General features: G+C 49.1%; 1 pseudogene; it reads left to right on the forward strand.

The window, feature by feature from the left end:
* Nucleotides 1-247: 247 nt before the first annotated feature.
* Nucleotides 248-22,299, forward strand: LOC134381093 (NUT family member 2D-like; annotated as a pseudogene).
* Nucleotides 22,300-24,298: the final 1,999 nt, after the last annotated feature.

Raw genomic sequence — 24,298 nt, forward strand, 5'->3', positions numbered from 1 at the left:
TGCTCCTCCCAGCACTGGCACTCTGCCACATGTGGAGTGGAGTCTCACCTTGGCCAGTGCTTCAAGTCACTCAGCAGAGGGGAAAGAAGGCTGCTGTCCCTGGATGTTCACCATGGGTCCACCCCCGCCCCTAAAATTGTGTGGAAATAGATGAAGACCACCCAAATGAGAAAAGCAAAGGCTGCTACTCAGAGCCTGCTACAGCAATGGAGATGGCCACTGTCACCTGCACTCAGCAGAGCTGTGCATGCAGGTCAAGGAGCAGGAAAGCTTCATTGTGGAAAAAGAGATGGTCCAGGGGAGCCCCAGTGGGGGCTGTGGGCCTGTGGAAGCCGGGGCGCTGACCAAAAGTGAGGCTTCCCATGTGGCTGGCTAGGGGAGCACATGGCTGTCTGTGGCTGCTCCTGAGTTGGAAGAGGAATGAAGATTAGGGAAGCTGTGAGTTACTAATCAAGTCCTGGTTGTTTGAGGCTGATCATTACAGGGGTTGTTGTCTGGCTTCCTGGATTGTCACTAGAGACAGCAGTCTGACTTCCTGCAGGTCTGACACAGAGCAGGTGGCCTCCTGGGCTGGTGACTGAGAAGATGGGTTGGCTTCCTGGGCAGGTGGTTGCAGGCTGTGGGTCAGGGCCGTTTTTTATACATGGTCTGGCTGTTGTCTGTTTCCATATTCCTCCTCCCTCCTTCTTCCATCCCATTTCCTTCCCCTTTCTTCTCTCCACCGCCCTCCAAACTCCTCTGCAACATCCTTACAGAATGTAAAAAAATATTAATAAAATAAATAAAGAAAGAAAGAAAGAAAAGAAAAACAAAGAAATTATTCCCACCAATGTCTATGCTGAGCTGAAAACTTTAAATTCCAAAAGGAACAGCTTTGAAAAAACTTGAGAAGTAGTAGGGCAAGAAAGCATTTATGAGAGCTGCTGAGAGGACAGACACATGATTCCATACACAGTCCATATCCATATACCTCCATATCCGTGGGTTCCGCATCTATGGATTCAACCAACTGTGGATCAAAAATACTGGGGGAAAAAATGGATGGCTGCATCTGTCCTAAACAAGTACAGACTTTTCCACTGTCGTTGGCCCATAAACGATACAGTATAACAACAATTTATATAGCATTTACATTATACTAGTATTATAAGTAATTTAGAAACGATTTAAAGTATGCAGGAGGATATGCATAGGTTATATGCAAATACTGCACCATTTTATATCAGGGACTTGAGCATCTTCAGATTTTGGTATCCATGGTGGTGGGGGAGGAAGGGTCCTGGAACCAATCCCCCACAGATTGGGGGATGACTGTAATGCCTCCCTGATAAGCCTTCTCTGGTGTTCCATCTTGAGTGTATTGGCAGGAAATCTGGTCCCTCCATCGTTGCTACATTGTCTGGCAATCTCAGAGATAACAACAGCTCTGTTGCAGGTCTCGGGTCAGCCCCTCACCTGCTCCAGGGATCAGTGTTGCTAACCTGTCTGCACATTCCCTCTGCTGCAAGGTGGGAGGAGTAGCCCACAGACACAGAGAACACTTCCACAGTCCTAACAGGCTTTCACCCCTCACTGGGTATAGTCAGAAATGATCTCCAAATTCACCCACTCCTGGAAAGGTGTACTGAATATACTCAGCATCAGGGTGTCTGCCTGGGGAAAAAGGAACCACGTTACAGTTTTTTCAAAGCTCTTTTCCAACCCGCTACCTCTTTGTCGGAATCCTCTCCAGCTAGATGAATGTGAGCCACCCCTCTCCTTGCCCAGGGGACAGCTGTGCCAACTCCAAGCTGCTTCCCCACATCCCCACGACCACCTCCACCACCATTCTTCTGCCCTCAAAACCTCTTGCTGCCCTTCTTGCCCCCCAGAATACCATTTAGGACCTAACTCTAACTTTAAACTGCTGTCCTTTCACACAGCAGGGTGGCTGCATTCAACAATAAGGTATATCTCAAAATAGCCAGAAGAGAGGATTTTGAATGTCCCTACCATAAAGAAATGATAAATATTTGATGTGATGAATATGTATAATGTTCACATCAAGGTAGTTAACAATGTATATGTGTATTAAAACATCACATGGTACCCTGTAGATATGTATAATTGTTATGTGTCAATTAAGTATTTTTAAAAAAAAAGACCTATTGCAGTTGCAGGAGACAGAGGAGAGTGAAGTTTTTTGCAGGGAGCAGAGATAAGAACTAGAGGTGCCAAAGTGAGGAAAACAGGAATAACGTGACCCTGGGGAGGTTTGCACAGGAACCAAAGGAGCTGCGTCTACAGATGGAGGAAAATGAGTTTTAGGGGAAACTTATTTTAGAATGGGAGAAACTCAAGCATCATTGTAGGCAGTGAGGAGCACAAGGGCTTGTGTATTTTGAGCTCTCCTCCAGGTCATGTCCTATCCTAACTCCTGCAGGTGTATTAATTAGTTCTCACAACTGCCCTCATCTCCATTTTTTCAAGAGAGGAGGCCATGGGCCCAGACTGAGCTCTGTCCCAAGGTCTCTCAGCTGGTGAGTACAAGCAGCCCTGGGATTCCAGCCAGCCACTTCCTATAACAGGTTAGCAGGTGTGGGAGTAGAAGGGCAGGGAGGGAGTATGTCTCTACCTGGTCTGGCCTGCACCATCCAACATGCAGCGTGAGCCACATAGGGCGGTTACACACCTAAACATGGTGAATCGAGACATGCTGTGACTATAAGACACACACCCAATTTAGGAGACTCAGCAGAACTTAGTGGGATGATATGATTAAAATGCTGAAAGAAAAAAAAATCAACCAAAAAATTCTGTATCTAACAAAATTGTCCTTCAAATTGAGGGAGAAATTAAAATATTAACAAAAGCTGAGGGAGCTCATCACCACTAGACCTGTCCTACAAGAAATGTAAAGGGAGTTCTTCAAATGGAAATGAAACAATGCTAGACAGTACCTAGAAGCTGTGTGAACATATAAAGATCTCCTGTAAAAGGTAAATATATGGATAAATGTAAAAATCAGTATTTCAGCATTTTGGTTTATAACTTCACTTTTTATTCTTCTGTAGGATTAAAAAGACAAAAACATACAAAAACAAGGGTATGCTAATGGTACAACATATATAAAGATATAATTTGTAACATCAATAACATGAAGTGGGGGATGGAGCTGTAAAAAAAGTAGAATTTTTAAATGCAATTGGAATTAGGCTTATATGAATTTTAAATAGATTGTTATATGTAATCCCTATGGTAACCACAAAAGTAATATCTGTAGAATGTACAAAAAAGTAAATGAGAAGGGAATGAAAATACGTCACTACAAAAATCAACTAAACTCAAAGCTAGCAGAAGGTAGGTTATAATAAAGGTTAAGGCAATAAATAGAGAACAGAAATAAACAGAATAGAATAAAATAGAGAATAGAAAAACAACATAAAAGAACAACAAAACCAAGCATTGGCTCTTTGAAAAGAACAGTAAAATTAACACGCCTATAGCTAGACTGCCTAAGACAAAAGAGAAGACTCAATTAAAATCTAAAATGAAAAGGGGAATATTACTGCTGCTCTTATTTACAGAAATAAAAAGGATTATAAGAGAGAACTATGAACAACTGTATGCCAAAAAATTAGATAACCTAGATGAGACAGACAAAACACTAGAAAAACACAACCACCAAGACTGAATCACGAGGAAGTAGAAAATCTGAAAAGACCTATAACTAGTAAGATGATTAAATCAATAATCAAAACTTTCCAAACAAAGAAAGCCCAGGACTAGATGACTTTACTGGTGAATCCTATCAAAACTTTAAAGAAAAATTAACATCAATCCTTCTCTTCCAAACTCTTGCAACAAATTGAAGAGGAGTGAACACTTCCAATCTCATTCTATAGGATAGCATTACCCTGATATCAAAGCCAGACAAAGACACTGCAAGAAAACTACAGACAACATCCCATATCAACGTTGATGTAAAGGTTCTTAATAAAATACTAGCAAACCAAATTCAACAGCACATTAAAAGGATTATCACCATGACCAAATGGGATTTATTCCTACAATGAAAGGATGGTTCCACATACGAGGGTACTTCAAAAAGTTCACGGAAAGAGTCCTATTATATTTTAATTCTATTTTTTCATGAACTTTTTGAAATCATTCAATATAATATACCACAATAATAGAATAAAGGAAAAAAAATATGACCACCTCAATTGTTGCAGAAAATGCATTTGACAAAATTCAACACCCTTTCATGATGAAACGCTCCCCTTAATATACACCCCTAAAACCCATCACACCATAAACTATGTGTGTATACTTTCATCCCAAAGCACCCTAACACAACTACTTACAAATACACTCACCCACGCTACCCACATGTATACATCCCAAATATATACAAGGTTCCTAAAAATACATCATCCAAATCTCCCAAACCCACATGTAGATGAAATTGTCCTACACTCCCCCAACAGAATCACAGATCATACACCCACAGTTCTAGAATGGACATATAGCCTCTATATTTCCTGAGAACATTCACGCCCTTGAGATTACACAAGCTCAAGCAACCATTTGTCTGAATACACACACCCATAATATACTCATAGACACAAATACACACACAACAGCCTCATACTCCCAAACATGCACAAGCCTCCATCTTGAGAAACTGTACACAATCTGTCCACATTCCCACATGATATACACATAACTCAGCACCAGCCACCCCATTCTCCCCAAAGTTATACACACCAAAAATGTACACCTAAATTCTTAGACCTAGACACCACAAGCATACACAAAACCCCTCTACTCTGAATACATCAGATACAACACACAACGCAGTAAAAAATATAACATTACTTATCTTTTCAAATGCATGCACATGTATCTACAGTATCTCACAGTACACTCAACATACACACACCACCCCCACCACCCAAATACACATACACACACTATTCATATATGCACACATAACTATCCAGCAACTCAAGAATAAACCCCAAACCCAGGATACTTCTGTAATATACTAAAAACTCACCCATACTCCCCTAAAAACACATTTCCAACACCACTGAATACATATGCAACCTACCCACATGTTAAATACATATCTTAAATGTATAAAACATATATGTAACACAGAATACAGACACACAATCCTTCACCCTAAAAACAGACATAAAGCCCCAGAATGTGTTAGTATAAGACATCCCACATCAAACAATGTGGCCTTTCTCACACTGCAGCCTTTACGCACCTAAACACTCCCTCATAACCTCATACTCCTCAGTGAAACAGACACACAGCAAGGGAACATGCTCTGAAAATACATACACAATGTGGTAGACAGAGCACAGTGAAGAATATTTGCTCTCTGTGGTGTCTCCGTCTGGGAGATTACACCTTCCCACCCTGTTGAACTCAAGTGTGTTCATCTGGGTCTGAGGTGAGGACGACCAGGGAGTGATCTAAAACCAACCAGTGGAGGATATATAAAGTGAGTGAGAAACAAACCCTTCTGGTTGGAAGTCACAAAGATACAGAATTATCTGTTACATCTGATAACCTGACATGTCCTGATGGATGCATGCCCCACACATCAAAACACAGAAAACCACTATAGTGCACACAGGCACACCCACACACACCCTTAAAACTTCCCAAATATGCACCCTCAACATTAGTTATAAATACACACATCTACAATCTTCTGTGACCCAAATACACACACAGAAACACCAACCTCCAATCCCTAAATGCATCTATTAGACACTCCAGCCTTCTCAAACAGGTGCATAAAACCTGCACAAGTTAGCAATTCACACATGCCCTGTTCCACCAGAATTCAAACTGTACTTCACATAATCTCATACCCCTCAAATACACATACACACTCCCTACAAATACTCCGAATACTCCCACAAACTGCTCAAACTCTAGTACACACACAACCCACAAGAACCCTCATGCAATATACACAAAACTCGAACCCCACACAAGCATATATGGCGGCTTTGAAACTCCCTAATAGATACCCCCGAAATTCACACATACAAACTCCAAGTTTATACACACACAGACACACTTACCCTGAACACACACACACAATTCCCACAACCCTGAACACTCACACGTGCATTTCTCTTCCACCCTCAGAATGCAAATGAAGAAATGGGTTCAAGTTCAACAGGGCAGCCTGCAGTGGATACTGACATCTGCCACCGAGATCCCTCCTCAGTGAGGTACTGGTTTTACCAATTGCTGGACTGCTGCTGGAAGACACCCTTGGCTGTCAGGCCTTTAGTGGCTGCTTCAGCTATACAGAGCACCCCTGCCGACTCCTCACCTTTTTCTGGGGAGGCTTCATATGCAGTGGCTAATAGAAGCAGGTAAAAAAGCAGCTAACTGAGGACAGTCCTACTGAGACACTCCAGAGCTGCTGTGGCACATGCAGTCAGATAAGACTGTTTTGGGGCCTGGGTCATAGTTTTACTTCTCCCTCAGCTTGATTATGCTCCCTCTTTCTCACTTTTTTTAAAAGAAAAAATTATGCTCATGAAAAAATCAGTCTCAGAGACTGAACTGCAGGGAATCCAACCTGAGACAAAATTCCTTGATTGCTTCATTCAATGACTGATTATTTATCAAGCACCAACAAACATGGAAAAAGAGCACCCCTCCTATGGATATTACACCTGATTGAAAGAAACAATGAACAAATAAACGTATTAATGATACACACACTTACACATTTTTTGAAGATGTTCAGTCAGCAAATAGATTAAAGGAAGATGGCTCTGCAGAAAGAAGTGAGAGTACACGAATACATATTTGAGGAGCAGTGCAAAGGAGAGAGTACATTCTCTCATATAAAATTGTTCCTACTGCTGTGGTTTCCTCCTGATGAGATATCTGCAGTCTTGGCATACAGTACACGGTTGCTTTCAGGTCTACCAGTTCTCTAATACAGCAATGCTGTAGATAAACAGACAACTGCAAAATTCAATGGATTAAAACCACAGGCATGTACTTACATTGAGCATCTAAGGGTCAGTGATTTTGGCTCAGCTCTGCTGGATGGTCCTTCTGCTCAATGCTGGTCTCACTCACATGACTGGGACATGTGGCTCTCCCAGGTCCCACATCCTCCAGCAGGCTAGCCTGACTGTGTCCTCCTGTGGATGGGCAGAACAGCAAGAGGAAGACCCCAAGGCAGGTCCCATGCCCTACCCAGAGTCAGAGTGGGAAGGAGGCTGTGTCAAGTCACATGGTGCAGGGCAGGGCAAAGCAAGGTGAGGAACTGGGGTCATTTATGCCATGATGAGATGAAGACTCAGAGGCAGATTTTATTCAATAGCAGGTTATTGCATTCATACTATGGGGAGAGTTAAAACCATGTTCTCCCCATATCTGTTCCTTCATTCTTCATGGCCTCCTTGGTGCAGACACCAGGATGAGTGCTCTGGAGGATTCTAGGTGAATAGGTCTGCTCCTGTCCCCAAGGTCGAAACCCTGCAGGAGACGGAGGTTTAAAGCAATAATGTTGCAGTGAGGCAGAGATGGGGGGGGGTTTAGGAGGAAGGGCAGGGAGACCATGCCCCCTGGACCATCTGAAGAGTACTGCTGCCCTGAGTGCAGACGGGAGGGGGGCTGTGTTAGGGACAGGGGCAGGTGTGTGTCCCATACAGACTCATCATCAGACTAGCTAACATTTATGATGAGAACTCAGAGCACACCATTCAATGCTCCAAGCACTTTACACAAATTCACTCTAATCTTCACAACCCTAGAGAGTTAGCCTATTACCCCCCATTCTACAGATGAGGGAGCTGAGCCTCAGAGAGGTTAAGCTACTTGCCCAAGGTCACAGAGCCTACCCTGGGGTCTCTGGGATTTTGCAGTCTGGATCCAGAGACTGTACTGGTCGCCTCACCCAGCTGTCCCTGGAAGAACCTCCCAGCCCTTGGAGAGGTGCTGAGTGCAGAGAAGGCACTTTATACAGGAGCGACACCTTGGTTACCTCCTCTGGAGAGGAAGCTCTCCCAACACTCAGGGGTCCCCACGGGGAGGATCACCCCCCCAGGCATGTTCCAGTTCCCACTCTCAGCACGGGCAGCAGTCTCCTCCCTGGGAGGATATGCCACCTCTCGCTGCTGCTTCCTGTGGTGAGCCTGGGCTTCTCTGCCCTGGGTTAGCACCAGCCACATCTGTCCCCACATCTGATTAGGTTTCTGGGGTATTCCTGGAGAAAAAGCCCTGGGCTTTCTTAAAAACCCCAATTCTAATCTGGGGACACCACCGACATATGTGTTGCTCAAAGGATGCATGTCTAAAGAGTTGGATTGTGGGAAGGACCTGGACCTCTGAGCCCCAAGCTGACATTCCCTTGGTGTTCCCTGTTACTTTCAGCTGCATGAGGTGAGCCTGGGCAAGGGGAGGAGAAATAACTCCTGTTGTGGGTAGGAAACTTCATGACCCCTGATTTACTACCAGGATCTCTTCCTGCAGAGTCCAAGACAGCCTTAGGCTCCATTCCTACCCTAGCCTCTCCCTGCTCTGTTCTTGATGTCCTCTTGAGCCCCTTCTGCCTTCCTGGTATTCTTCCATGCTGAGCCTCCTCCCTCTGGCCCTGTGACCACAGGGCCCTTTTCTTGCTGGTGACTCTCCACCTCAACACACGATATCACATGGCAAATGGGGTGAGCAGGGGAGAACTAACCTCCTCACTTGCTCTCCTTTTAAAGCCATCAGAACTATGCCCATTATCACTCATTAAACCACCAGTGGATTAATCCATGAAGCACAGTCCTCACGATCTAATCACCTCTGAAAAGGTTCAACTTTCAAATACCATTAATTGAATTTCCCACCTTCTTAACACTGTTCCAGTGGGATTAAGTTTCAATGAGTTTTGAAGGGACATTCAGTCCACAACACCCTCTGACCACAGCCCCCTACGTTGACCTCAGGCTCCTCCAGCAGACATCAGAATGGTCTCCTTTGTAGGGGCAGCTCCTCAGTGACCACGTCATCACCTCTGGGTGTCCTCAGACCCACCACTGTGTCATATAGGTGGGCCCCACAATCCAGTACGGACTGAGATGGATACAGATCCTTCTTCCCATCAACCTCTGGAGAACACAGCATTCGGGGACTTCTAAGGGCCTGGCCACAGGGGCTACTCGGTACACTGCTGAGAGTTTCTTCTGCCCAAAAAGAGAAGGCAGATGCAGGGGATGTCCCATGACATACAACCCCTCAAAAAATGTTGACTCCAGAACACCCAGCTCAGTCCACCTCAGCCATTCCAGGAATTTCCATTCCTGCAGCCTGGGTGGGAGATGTTCAGTGCTGATTCAAGACACTTAGATATGCCTGCTTCTCTCTGCTAAGACTCAAGATCCACGACCTCCTATCTTATAACAAAACAAAAATTCCCAAAAGGATACATTATAGTACATTTTTTAAAAATATGGTTTGAAATATAAAAGCTCCATTCTGCTAACAAAACACAACACAATTAGCACAACATACTGACATTATATCAGGATAGCATGTGGAAGGCCATAAGAGCCACTGAGATCCATCTGTACTACAGGGAAGCAGTTACTGGAACATTCCAGAAATGATGTCAGCACTTTTTATTGGCAGGAGGATTCACATGAGGAAGAAAAAGCCAGAAGGCCACTCACCATAAAGAGCAAGGCCCAGAAATCCATGGATGGGTTGAGGGAGGCAGAGGCAGCTGTGGAATCAGCTTCAGGCCACCTGGATATAGAGGCTCCCTCTGGTGAGTTTTTAGCTGAATACGGAGTAGAGAATAGAGAAGTTGGATCACCTACCAGAGAAACATGAAGCTGAGATGCACTTCGTGCAGTGGCCCTCCCCCATCTCTGCAGGTCTCGGCCCCTCTCCCCTCAGCAGAGCCTCCTCACCTCTGTCCTTGTGGCTTCACTGACCCAAGCCCCCACCAGACTTCTCCCGCTCCCACTGAGCCAGCATCTCCCTGCCAGGGGACCCGGAACCAGGAGATGAGACCCATCATGGGAAAGCAAATCCTCTCTTTAGGGTCGAGAGCCTACCTGTAGCTGCGAAGCCCACCCTCATGTGACCTAAGGTTGACCTCCAGGGTGTTGAAGAAACACAGACCCAGTTCCTCCTAATTACCACCTTCTCCACCCACTACACCAGGCCTGGACATGCATCCCTGTGCAGGTGTGGCTGAGACTTCCACCTGCAGCTCGGTGTACCTCAACAGGAGCACATGTGGAGGCTTCCCCCACCTCACCTGAGGCTGTAGCGAGGCTGGCTCCCCACACTCGGTATCTAGCTTTTGTCCCAGGACCCGAGCCCATGTAAATTCAGGCTTCCTTGGACCTGCTCTTCCCAGGCCCGGGTTCTAAGGTCGTGCTGTCCCCCACTGACTGCCTACTTGTCACTTTGCCCCTCGAATTACAGCCCAGCTCCAGGGAGACCACAGACCTTTGTCCAACACCTCCCACCGCAAAGCTGATGTAGGCCCTTGTCCCCAGAAGACCCTAGAATACAAATTCCAAACAACAGAGCAGGAGCTGCTTTGGGTTACTCAGTCTGAGTGCTCATCTGCTGTGCAGACTTTCAGAATAATGTGGCAGACACTTATTTCTGGCTTGCCCAGGAGAAAGAAGGAGATAGGACATGCCTTTGACTCCCTCTTTTTGATCACTGCCTACTTGAGACATGGCTCCTAACACAGAAACCAAAGACTGCTCTCAGGACTAGGGACCTGCTGGGGCCCCGCCTCACCCTGAAGCCTCAGGTTTCCATGGAGATAGGTTGATTGATAACTGGTGATACAAACACCTCTGAATCGATCTGCATGAGGAGGCCAGAAATCACCAACATTTATGGAGATTCTTTGGCTGGTTAGGAGCAACGCAGTGACCCAAATAACCAGGGTAAAGACAAAGACAAAGACAAAGACACACCCCCACACACCCCCACACACCCCCCCCCAGGGATGTGCTGGGAAATGCTTCATAAAATGCTTTCCTGGAAGAGGCGTAAAGGCCTTGATTTGTGGTGTTTACTTGATATAAATATCCCAGAAAGACTGATGCCAAGCTACCAACCTGATGTCACTGGACACAGAACTGGGAAGAGATGTACACAATCAGCTACTTGAAGCTGGTACAAGACAGCTCCAGCACACTCACGTCCTTACATTTCAATATGTGCACACAATCCACCTGCACCCCAAGTAGAATCCACAATTCCCACCCCAAACATGCAAGCAAAACCACTGTGTATCTACAGAACATACACTTTCACATACCCTGAACACATTCAACTGCGACCTGCATCCTGAGCTCACAGACAGACCACTTCTTACTACATACATTTTTATAGACAAAAGTCTACTCACTGTGAATGCTTGCATGCCATTCCTACAACTATATACAAACACACATCAAGTGCCTGAATACAAACATGTACAACAAACATACTGCCCATACAAACACAGTCAAAACCCTGTACGCACAGGCTGTCGAAAACTGCCAAGTATACAAATAGTTGTCTCACGCACCACTCCTCCCCAAAAATCCCCACACACAACTTACATACTCTACAATTCCTGAATGCACACACAACCTACACAGCCTGTTTCCAAATACAGACTCTGAAACTCCGACGTCTCTCAGAATACAAAACACATAAGCCCCATAAACTCAAATAAACACACAGCCACAAACAACCTATACTTAGCAAAATACACGGAAGTCCACCTCACAAACACTGAAACCACCCATTCAAGGAACATCAAATTCTGCAAGTATTACATTCCAGAACAGACATGGGGACTCCTGAAAGTCTTGATATACTCACACACCCCTTGTACACACACACAAACTACACACCTTGCATGCTCAGATACAAACACACAAAACACAAAAACACCAACAATCCTTCTCCAATAGACACACACACACCTCTCACACACCTATGGACAAACACACACAGGCATATATTCCGAGTCCCTGAATACACACATTCCCCCAAAACACTGTATCTCATATGTTCAGAACACAACCTCCCCATCTCATCTTCCAAATATTCCAAAACACCTGTAGAAACACCCTGGCATTCTCCAAAGAAATGCACCTCAAATATTCCTCATGAGACCGAGGGGGTACCCCATTGGGACAAAGCCCCCCAAAGTTTAATAAAAGTGAGCTGTGGCCTTGGTCCCTCAAGCTAATGCTGATTTAGGCTCTGGGAACAGGACTCTCTGATTAGAGAGTTAGGATTTACAGCCACCAATTGAGGAAGGGAGTGAAAGGAGGCAGCTGGGTAGGATGGGATGTTACCTAAGTGATAAGAAGGCTCATAAAACAGTCACTAAGTTCTTGGGATAAGAGACATTGTCTCTACATATACCTGCAAGATGTCTTTATAAGACAAAAACCAGAGCTTTCCCATCCCTTGGAATGTGCTGAGTGGACATAAACTGTCACAAGGAAAGAGATTGATAAGAGCTGGAAGAATGACAACAAAGAACCAAAAGCTGCTTCCTTGTCCTCAAGATTCATCCAATCAGATCTGCCCGTCAGTTATCTGCACAGCCCCATCCCCAACCCTGACCCTTTTCTTATAAAAACCCCTGCATGCCAGTCCTCGAGGAGTACATGGTTTTTCTGGGCTTTAGCCACCTGATCTCCATTACTTGACCTAATAATTAAAACTTCCATTATTCCCACTGCACATCGGACAAACAGACCTGACTATGGTTCTATTAAACTCGCAATCCCATACACTATTTTTTTTTTTTTTTTTGCAGCTGACCAGTACAGGGATCCAAATGTTTGACCTTCGCGTTACAAGCTGCTCTCTAATCAACTAACTGGCCAGCCCTCCCGTACAGTATGAATAAACATAATTCATTCATCTGCTGATGGATATACACGTAAACCAGCATATACACCCAAGACACACAGAAGTATCTCCAGCATACCATTTATAAATACACATAAAACCATGCCCAAATCTCAAATTATCTCAATCCAGTATGAACCGGCTCCCACATCCACAGACACTAACAAAGAACCATATCACATAGCTCTAATACAAATAAATAGTTTTCCCACTCCCCTGTATAAACAGAAAACCCAAATTCTCTAACAGATACACATACTCAATTCCCAGAATATATAACCCTATTGAAAACTACAAGCACGTACTGCTCAAAAATATTCATCAAAACTGCCGTGCCCCTTGGATACACAAACTCAATACACGTGACTCTTCACATGCCCCCCAATATACCCATAATTACCTAGCACACTACAAATATGCAAACATGCCATTCTATATCCCCAAATATACCTATATCCCCACACTACCTGCAAATACATAATCACAGATTCCAAATACTCTCACAGTATTTGTAGCACAACTCTACCATCTTCCAGAATACAGAATCATACAAATCCCACCCTGCAACTGCAATATTCATCCTACCAGTCACCCCAAACAATTATACATCTGCCCTCACACACTGAAATACTTAGACACATTTCCTGAAGATTACAAAAACCAAACACACATAACCACGGAGCATATCCTGAATACACAAAAATTAAACACTTAACCACAACATAATACTCACAAACAAAATGATGGGATTTCTGCTCTTGGACATGTAGGCTCCACAGCTGTCTGTCATGGGTTTTCATGGCTTTCCAGTAAAGCGGATTGTAAGCAAGGCTGATCCACTGGAGTCTGTAGGGATCCCAGCAATGGACAGTAGCTGACCATGCGAGGACTGCTTCCTACAAAATGATGTGCATACAGCAACCCAGCCCGCTGGATGTGCTCAGACAATCCAGTCCTATTTTGAGACACTCATTCCCCTTACCTACCTAACAATCCCTGTATTTATCAGATTGTATGTTCTGAGCTACCTTCAGAAAGTGTAGCCACTCTACAGCATGGTGGGCTGAGTGGCACAAAAGTAGGTTTATTGATCAAGAAATGAAGTAAATAGAACATCAGGTAAAAGCTTTGTGCTGAGAAACAATTTGAAAATTGCCTCAGAGGTAGACACCCATTGTGCTGCCACTGCATAATGTGAGGCACCTTCAGAATCCTGCCCACCTGCCAGAGCCCTGCACGGCATGTCTCCCCACCCCCACCAGCCCAACTACCCCCGCCCCTCCCCCACTGCAGAATTCTGGAGAGCTACATTCTAAGCCTGTTGACATTTAAAATTGCACCCTGAGTATCTGCTGTTGACAGTTCGCTCTCTGGGTCCTGCACTTGGCTTTTCTCAGTGTGGAAACTGCCATGCTGCTGTGGTCAGTCCCCAAGCCTATGAGGATGGCTTCAAAGGGAGCTAAGTCTGTAAGGTATGGGGCATGTTATCAGACCACTTTCACTCCTCAAATCCATGGGAATTCAAATGTGACACTGGTCCTGGACAGCTGGTGGAAATAGAGGAAGAGAGAGCACAACACGTCCCCAAGAACCTGGGAGGCTGAGGAAGCCACTGGCATCCTGACTGGGGGGCGAAGGGGGCTTCTCAGAGGTGGATCCAGATGCCTCAGGAGAAAACTTCCAGGTGATGAGAAAGGACAGAGCAGTTGTACTGATTCTTTCCATAAGGGAAACAGGTGACTTGTGTTTGTAAGTCAACACAGGTCAACGTGTGTTTGACGGTAGTAGTGGATTGTGTCATGGTTGTGCCCCAAGAAGAAAGCCTGAGTCCTGCGTCCTTTCTTCAGACACCTGGAGCTTGTGCTATGATACTGTTCTGAGGGATACAAACTGGAGTATTCTAGATTTTAGAGGAGCACTGGGGAGAAATGGTCTCAGCCAGAAAACTGTTCAGTGGAACAGTTATCTCTGACCAAGACTACAGTGAAATATCCCCTCCATCAGTGAGGCTGGAGGTGTCTCTAATGGCACCAGTCCAGTCTTGGCTCATTTCCTCCCAGAGATGGCTTCTCATTCAGTCCAGATGACTGTTGTCTTTGCAGTTACCGGCTGCCCTGTCCCTGGTGAACAAACAAGATAGGGCTTGCTCTTCCCGGAGCTGTTCTGAATTGCTGTCCCTTTGGGGGACGCTCAGGTCTTCAGACCCATTCATCTTCCACCGTCTCATGACCTGTCCTCTGCCCTTCATTTCATGTGGAGATGAAGACTTTGCTCATACTCCATGTCTAGTACTTCATGAACAGGGGACAGATGAGGTGTGCTGTTGGGTTTACAGTGGAAGGTTCTGAAAGGCTGGTTTCCTTTTTGAGAGAGGAAGCAGAGCAGCACACCATTAGGAAGAAGATCTTCTAGTATTATTACTACTACTATTATTCAAAGTCAGGACATATGTCCTGATTAATTAGGACCATCTCCTATGAACCTTGCTCTCCTTGACTAAGTAGGGTCAGCCCGAAGTCCTAGCAAACAGGGATGCATCCAGCCAACTTTTTCCCACCTGGCTCATGCCTGGTTCTTCACGGGTCATTGTGGGCCACTCTTGGGAGCTCAAAAGAGAAGGATCACAGAAGGTCTCCATTACCAGCAGCCAACTCTAACCAGCAGCTATTCAAATCTCTGCAAACCTCCCCTGGCAGCCACAGCGCTCACCACTTCCTGGCCTTTCTAGTCCTCTGCAGCCCTCTCTGGCTGTGCAGTGACAGGATCTCAGGGAATTCAACATCTACCTCACAGACCACCTCCTGAGAACAGAGCTTCCTCAGTGATGGCACGAACCACTGTCCACGGGGACAACTGTGGCCAGAACTTGGCCCGTTTGGCATTTGCTGTGGGTGGTACTGGGCTGCTACATTATGGGGGAATCTTCAGGGCTCCTGGGAGCTAGTTTGGGGACAGATTTTGTTCAAGAGTATTTGTTTGAGTTATGAGGGATTTAAGAGGAGCATCAGGAAAAAGGAGCACTGAGAAGGAGGACTCATAACCTTGTGAATCTGCTGGCTTCACATAGACCATGTGGGTGCCTGCAACTGGCACTGGAGAAGGTGACCTTTGTGGGGTGCGCACACTGAGGGGCATTGTGCTCCAAAGCAGAGTCCATCCGACTCACGTCTAGGGGGAAGACCACGAGGCTGGCAGGTCATGTGCCAGGGACACCCCGGGGAGGCTCTCAGGGGCAGGGGAAGCTTACGTGTTGCTTCTTGGCTGACAGGGGTCAGAAGGTCTCGGTGTATGGGGAGCCAGTTCTCTAGCATAATAATTCTCAACATGAGGGAGAGCATTAAATTCACTTGGGGACAAACTGCACAATTCCCCGTCCTTATGTCCTTCACCTGCTGCAATGCCTCACTCTGATTCCCAGTGACTCTCAGGGAAGGGAGAGCCTCCATCCTGGTGGCTTTGTCAACTGCTCATTCAGTCCTCTCCTTTGTCCCTACAGCATCTGCAGTGCTGGCGCCCAATGTGGCCCTGAACCCTCCGTTCACTGGTCTGCTATTTCCCCCACCTGCTTCCAGCCCAGTACCCAGGCCCCCCTCAAAGCAGCCCCCACCTACCCTCCTAACATCAGTGTTCCCTCCTGGTAACCTCCTGGTGCTGTCTGCTTTCCCCAGGATGCCTCAAGTGGTGGGAGCTGCTGGCCATGGGGCATTCAACATCACTGTCCTAGTTAGAACAGAAGGGGCTCCAGCAGAGCCCTCTCACACTTAGACCACTATCCTGGCTCAGACCCCTCTCAACTGGAGTGCTCCAGGGGACCTCGGCGGGGGTGCTCAGTGTCCTGCTCCCCTGCTGTTGGCAGCATCTGCTGTGGGGACTGTGATTCCTGCTGCATCCACTGGGGGCACGTGGGCTGGCGAGAGGGACTGGTTCCCAGACCACGCCACTCTTGCCCACCCTCCAGCTGCCCAGATGGCTTCCATCATGGTCCCAGGGAGTGCCAGGCCACGGCCACATGGGGCTTGTGGGGAGGGTGGCCCGGCCCTCTCCCAGGCCAAGGCCTCGCCAGAGGACTCCTGTAACCCCAGGAGTGTGTACAAGAACTTCCGACGCTGGCAGCACTTCAAGTCCCTGGCCCGCGGGCACCTGCCCCGGAGTCCTGATGCTGAAGCTCTTTCCAGCTTCCTCATGTGAGTGCCCTCCTTGGGGGGATGGAGCTGATCCCACCACTCCCACATGAAGGGGAACGAGGGATGGACGAGGAGGGCAGGCTATTTAGGGGAACTTGTAGGAAGGTCGGACGGGAGACAGCACATGCATTTTCAACAATTTAATTAACGTCCTACCCCAGTACGTGACATACATTCATAAGCCTTAGGTCAATTGATCCCCAACACCCTGTGAGTCCACCAATCTTATTTTTTAGTAACTACTATAATATTTGCAGAAGATAAAGGCCAGAGTGAGTTTCTGGTGTGACATGAGCCACAACTTGGATTTAGATATCTGCCTCTACCCGTGATTCCTCCCCATGAACTTTCACGCCCAGCAAAGGACCTGAGTGTGGATGGCCTCGGGACATCACATGGAGGGCGGGGGGAGAAGGCAGATGCCACAGAGGGAACCTTACACACGTCCCCCCTCATTGTTGTGGAAAATTCTAGTCAGGAGAGCAAGGTGGTCAAGCCACACGTTGGGACCTGCTTGGGCCCCCATCAATGGGTTTGGATCCTGGGCAGAGTTGGCATCTTTATCCCTGAATGTCTCCTAGACAGGGAGACAATTCCACTTCATTCAAAGGACGGGGAGATTGTTTGACTCATGTATGATATGCTTAGCAGAACCTCTGGCATGTGCTGTCCCTCACTGTTGTTGTTGTTGTTGTTATTATTAATGTCATCATTAAGAACAGTCAACCTAGAACAGGAAAAATCTCCTAAAGCCACATGTCCCACTACTGGGAGTGAGGGGACTGTGGGCCCAGGAGACCAGGACCAGGGTCCATGGTGATGGGAGGCAGTGACATCTGTGGCCAGGAGCGTTTCTCTTTACCTCCCCAACACCTGTCTCCTTTCACCTGCAGGCCCTCGTGGTTCTGGCCACCATGGGGAGCAAATGTCCTAGTCCATGGGACATGAGACATGGCTGCGTGTCTGCCTTGCTCCCACACTGGCTCTTCTCCAGTGGAAGCCACACCCAGGGTATAAGCTAAGGGGTCCTCAAATCCTTGTCCCCAACGATTTCAGTGACTCCCACATCCTGAGCAGTCTGAGTTCCCCCTTGGAGCAAAGTCCCAGGTGCCCTGGGCTGTTCTGAGTTCCTAAATGGAGCAGCCTAGGCCTTGCACGATTAGCACAGGCACCAGTCTCCTTTGGTTCTGAATCCACGCTCCTGCTCTTCACGCTCAGGGACTCTGAGGCTGTGTCCCCAATGGCTGCCTCTCTAGAGAGTCACCAGGAGCTGGTTAAATGCTTACACCTGGGGCCCTGGAACCTGCCTTTTAACCCCCCCTTCCTGGTCATTCTAGGCAGTATCTCGGTCAGCTCAGGCTGCCATAACAAAACTCCATAGGCCGGGTAGTTTAGACAAAAGACTTTCATGTATCCCAGTTCAGGAAGTGAAAGTTCCAGGTGAAGTCCCAGCAGATTCAGTTCCTGGCAAGGGCTTTCCTCCTGGCTTTTGATGGCTGTGTCCTCACATCACAGGGAGTTCTGGTGTCTTTTCCTCTTCTCATAGGGGCATGAATCCCATCATGGGGGCTCCTAATTATCTAATCTAAACCTGATGATCCCCAAAGGCCCCACCTCCAAATACTATGACATTGGAAGTTAGGGCTATAACATGGGAATTTTGGGGACACACACATTCAGTCCATAACACAATAATACTGAATACTAAATGGGAAGTCAGAGAGGCCAAACGGTCCCTTGGTGCTGATGTTGACATATGGTGGGTGTCCTGGAGGCTGAGGAGGAGGAGGAGGACAGAAACAGGTGGCGGGACAGGTGTGATGTGGTGGGGCATGGTGTGGGGCCGGTCAGCAGGGATGGAAGGTGGGCACGTGCACTGTGACTGACTCCAAGGGCTTACAGCCCAGTGCTTTGATCCCTGGCCCGGCTGAAGCCCACCATGAGCCTGGAGGAGGGAGTGAGGCGGGCCATGCAGGAATGGCAGGGCACAAGCAACTATGACTGCATGATATATTATGAAATGGCAGCAAAGTGAGTCAGGGATGCGGGGCCTGAGGGGCTGTGGGGCGGGCAAAGGGTGGGTGACAGGTGCTGGGCAGGGCTGGTGTGGTGGGCTCATCAGCAGGAATGCCATGAGGAGGGGGATCCACTAGATCCAGCCCCTCCCTGGGGCCCTGGCTCCCGTGGGAAGCTCTCCATCCACCTGGGTGCTCAGGCTTCTCTCTCCTACCCACCCCGGAAGCTCTGCCCTGCCCGGGTCTCAGGTCTACCCCTGCCCTGATGCTGAAATGAGGGCGGGGAAGAGTAACCAGCACAGCCCAGTGGGCATTAGCTCAGCTGTGGGGACCCTGCAGAAGGGAAGCTGGTGATTACTGACAAAAGTGGGACCACCCATCATCATGAAAAGTGGCCGAAAATGGGTCACCTGCCATCCCAGAATGGACTGGGGGAGAAGAGCTTGGGCAGAGGAAGCCAACACCTCACACACCTCCAGGACACGTCGCTGGCCTCCCTGTCTTTGCTGCATAGCAATCCACTCCATTAACACGAATCGCCCTCAGAGAAAATGCACCCTCTCCCCTCAGCTTAGCTCCCACTTCCTCCAACATCTCCTGGGCCCTTCTCTCCCAGGCTGTTGTCAGGGGCTCACAGTATCAGCCCAAGATTCCTGATGTCATTTGCAATCCACCACATCTCTGACCTTGCTTCTGGCTGTCAGCTCTTCTGAGTGGCCCTGGGCAAGAACAGGAGCAGGGTCCCCTGAGAGCCATGCCTGGGTCACACAGGCCTTGCTTCAGGAAGTCCCCCGGATGTTGTCTGCCCTACAGGTGTAGGTGAGCTAGTGTATCCCTACAACTGTGCCTCTGCTCTGGGAGCAGCTCCCCGCTGGGATGGGCCCAGCCCACCCAAAGCACTTCCTCCCTGATCCCCGGCCAGGCCTCCCTCTCAGCATGGCTATGGCTCTCCCTCTCCCCGCCAGGCTCATGGGAGTTTGAAGCTGAGGAGATGCAGCTCCAGAAGCTGCAGTGTGTGAAGGGGCTCCAGGACCTGCCTCCCGAAGCTTGCTCCTCCAGAGTCACCAGCCCCTAACATTGTGCCACTGCCAGGTATGGCAACCATATTCCCACAGGAGATAATGCAAAGGCCTAAGAGGACCTGGGGAGGCCTTATACCCTCATCCTGTCCTTTTCCTGCAAGGGGTGGCACATGCTCTTTCACAGAGAACAGTCAGCCAGAGCCTGGGGCTCCACTGCCCTGGGTCAGGATCTAGGTATCGACCTGGTCCAGTAGTCTCATAGCTGCTATCTGCCTCAGCTGTCCAGCACCCAATATACAGTCTTCCCAGGAAGCAGGGCTGGGCAGGGAGAGGACCCAGAGTCTCAGTGACTCCAGAATCTTTCCAGGTAACTCAGTCTCGGATGACCCATCTCCAGACTGGACCCATTTCATGTCCCCCAGTCCTGCCCTTCCCTAGGGTTGCTGGAGGTGGCTGCTGCAGCCCAGCCATGCACCCATCCTCCCTCCTGTCCTAGGGCATGCTCTCAGGAAGGCTGGCCGCAGGGCACCATCCACTCACCCGCCATCATCCAGACCCCAGTGGCCACCCCAGGCTAAGGTGCCCAAGGAGATCCCGCTGGAAGCTGTCCAGGAGTATGTGCACATCATGGAGGCATTGCTGGGGCCTTATGCAAATTGCGAGGATGATGACATCGAGCAGCTGCTGGAGGAGGACAGGATTGACCCAGACCCAGATCTTCTGAGCTACATTAACACGCTTTGCTCCCAGGAAGATTTCATCACCAAGGTGGGCTCACCTGGAGCCCTAGTGTGGGGAGGTTTTCTGGGAAATGGCAGTCCCTGCCCCATGGAATTCAGCCCTATTCATTCCTCAGCTACCGGGGGTAGGGGGTGGTGGGGGACGGTGGGGGGGGGTGGTGGATGTGTGTGTGTGTGTGTGTGTGTGTGTGTGTGTGTAGCTGCTGGTGGCCATGAGTTAAGACAACCCTGCTGTGTGGACAGGAGAGATGGGCATTGCTTTCTGCTTCTCCTCAAGGTTCCCCTGGCTGCAGTTTACTCCCTGCCAAAGACACTCACGCCCCTTTCCTCCTGGCCAATTTGCTTTCCCCAGACCCAAACTTGGACCCCTTGGATTTAACCGAGGAGCTCGAGCAGGAAAAAGGACTCTCCCTAGCACAGGTAACACAGGGGAGGCAGGAACACCCAAGAGAGGGAGGAACACCAAGTCACTCAGGGGAGGGAGGGACACCAGGTCACCCAGGGGAGGGAAGGACACCAGGTAGACCAGGGGAAAAGCGTGACCCCTGCTCTTGATGCTCACATGATTTTGTCTGCTGTTACCCTGCTGGGGGTGCACGTCCTCCAGAAGGGAGCTGCCCTGGGTGGGAGGAGCAGGTGCAGAAGAGCAGGAAGGAGAGGACAGGGCCAGAGAGGGAGGGCAGGGGGCAAAGCTGGAAGGAGGCCCAGCAGGGCACGGCACAGCCACAGTCCCTGCCTCTGACACCAAACCAAGTGTCCTCCCACCTGCCCACCTCCTGCTCAAATGCAGGGTCTCCACCACCATGCCAGCCCCTAATCACACCTAGGGCAGAGCCAGTGAGTGCCACTTTGCTCTCCGCAGCTGTTGGAGAAGCGCCTCCTGGCCCCGAATCAGGCAGGAGGTGTGGGGGCCGCCCCAGGTCATGGCGCATCCCAACAGGACTCAAATTCTAAGACTGCGGCTTTGCAAGGAGCAGAGAGAGGTGATCATGGCCCCAAAGTAGGGGTTAATGCAGAAACCTGCCAAACACAGCTGGCTTCCCATGACCCTCGACGGCGGAGCCAAGCCAATGCCAACCTGCCCAGGCCCAAGGAGTCTGCCCTCTGGCCAGGCCATCAGAAGTCACCCAGGCTGAGGGCCACTAGGCCCAGCTCCCCTCCCCAGGGCCACAGATCCTCCTCCCCGAGTCTCAGGGGAGCCTATTCTGTCAGGCCAGTGTGGGGCCCAGCAGTCGGCTCCAGTGAGGAGGAGGAGGACCTCCCCAGCCTGGACTTTCACCTGACCTCGCAGCACAGCCTGCTGCCCTGGGGACTGTCCCTGAGCCCTGTCCCAGCTCTGGGGCTGGCTCGACCCTCACATCCTCAAAAAAGGAGGGGCGACCCATTGGTCTCCGGGAGGAGGAAGCAGCACTGCAGCCAGTAGGGGCCATGGGCTGGCCACTCAGGTGCCAGCCCCTCTGGATAGGATTTGACCCTCACTGCATCCTGAAGCCCAAGCCCCCACACCCAGTACTGACCCAGCTGGTGCTCAGCCATGGGTAGGGTGGGGAAGGCAGGACACGGAGCGGGGAATGGGGGTTGGCGGGTGAGACCCAGATGTGGGTTAGGGTGGGGAGGGGGCGGGGCCTGGATAGGGGTCAGGGTGGGGGAGAGGACTGGCCTAGGTGCGGGGGCAGCATGTTGGGGCTTTGTATGTAAAGGGGGTTTGTATATAAATGTGAATAAAGGCAGTCTTGCTGGGAAACGCTCTGGGGCTGTCTTCTTTTGTTCTCAAGTCCGCGCTGCTAAGTGGATACAGGCCAGTGAGGAACGAAGGATCCGAGAGATGCCAGGCTCCAAGGTCCACTGGTGCCAGACTATCGCCGCCTTCTCTAGGTTCTGAGATCTGATTCCTCCCCCAGGACCCGTGTGAGGTCCTTGACTAACAGGGTTTGGCCCCCACATGCAAAGCTGTGGTCATGGGGTACGGGTGGCCCAGCAAAAGTGGAGGTGGGGCAAAGCTGTCCAGAGACACGGTGGCCTGGCTCTCCGCTGGGTGAGGAAGGAGGCCATGTGTCGGTTTCTCCTGTCCATCCACCCTTGGAGCTCACTGGTCAGCCCGCAGATGCTCCTCTGCACCTTTCCTCCCCTGTCCCACGTGGGCAGCATCCATGTCCCACCTGCCCCTGTACCTTTGTGAAGTGTGAAGGAAGTTAACTCTTGGTGATGCTTCACCTGGCTGCTGCCCCTCTTATTCCCAGGTGGGTCTCTACATAGAGAAAGGCTTAGAACTTTGCTAGATTGAGATGTTGTGGTGTGTAGCTGCATACCACGGTCCTCAAGCCCAGAAGCTTCCAGAACATCATGCCATGCAGGTCCTCATTGGTGCTATCCTCACATGCACCCACCATGTCTTTGCTGTCCAGCTCAGCACACACATCAGGCCCTGAGGGAAAACATGGGGAGCAAAGGTAGGAGCCCTGGACCCACTACTCACTAGTCCCCTGACTCCTCCACATCCAGGGCTGTTGTCAGGAGCCCCTTAGGTTTTAGGAATGGGAAGCAAGTCGTGTTTGAAGGGGATTTGGCCCATGCCCTGGTATGTGTGGGCCTCAGTCAAGGGCGGGCATCATCTCGGTCACACCTTGGGGCTCCTGCTGCTACTCCTGTCCTCACCACCTGGCTGCTGTCTGTCCTGGGGTCCTTTTGTAGCTGAACAGTTCCCAGGAGGAGGCAGAACCTGTGCTTCCCCAGCCCTGTGCCCTGCCTCAACTTTACAATCCGCCCCTGAGCCTGTACAGCGGGGCCAGCTAGAAGGCTGTTAGTCTGAATGTTGTGTCCCCCAAATTCGTATGTTGAAGCCCTAAGCCCCAACATGATGGTATTTGGAGGTGGAGACTTTGGGGGATTGTTCAGGTCATAATAGGGTGGAGCCCTAATGACAGGGATTAGTGCCCTTATAAGAGGAGGAGGAGACACCAGAGCTCTCTCTTCCCCATGTGAGGACACAGCAGGAAGGGGACCATCTACAAGCCAAGAAGAGGGCCCTCACCAGGAACTGGCCCTACTGGTACACTAAACCTCATACTTCCACTCTCCAGACTGTGAGAAAATAAATTTGTTGGTTAACCCCCCGGGCTATGGTGTTTTGCTAGAGCAGCCCAATCTGACAAAAACAAGGTCCATAATCTCAGGAACTTTTTTCCTGACAGGCAGCTGGAAACCGTGGGTCACAGGCCACCAGAAAAATGCAGAAATGTTTAACATTTTACTAGTGTCAATACAGCTCCATCACAGAAAAATAAATGAGATGCAAAACTGCAAATACAGTGTATTAAGACAGGGATCGGGAAAGTGGTAAAATAAACCAATAGAGAACGATAAAAACTGGCAATGTCACTGCATCCAACCTCAAGGGAAATCATGATGCTTGTATACAGCAG

The sequence above is a fragment of the Cynocephalus volans genome, chromosome 6, assembly GCF_027409185.1.
Source record: "Cynocephalus volans isolate mCynVol1 chromosome 6, mCynVol1.pri, whole genome shotgun sequence".
Classification (NCBI taxonomy): domain Eukaryota; kingdom Metazoa; phylum Chordata; class Mammalia; order Dermoptera; family Cynocephalidae; genus Cynocephalus; species Cynocephalus volans.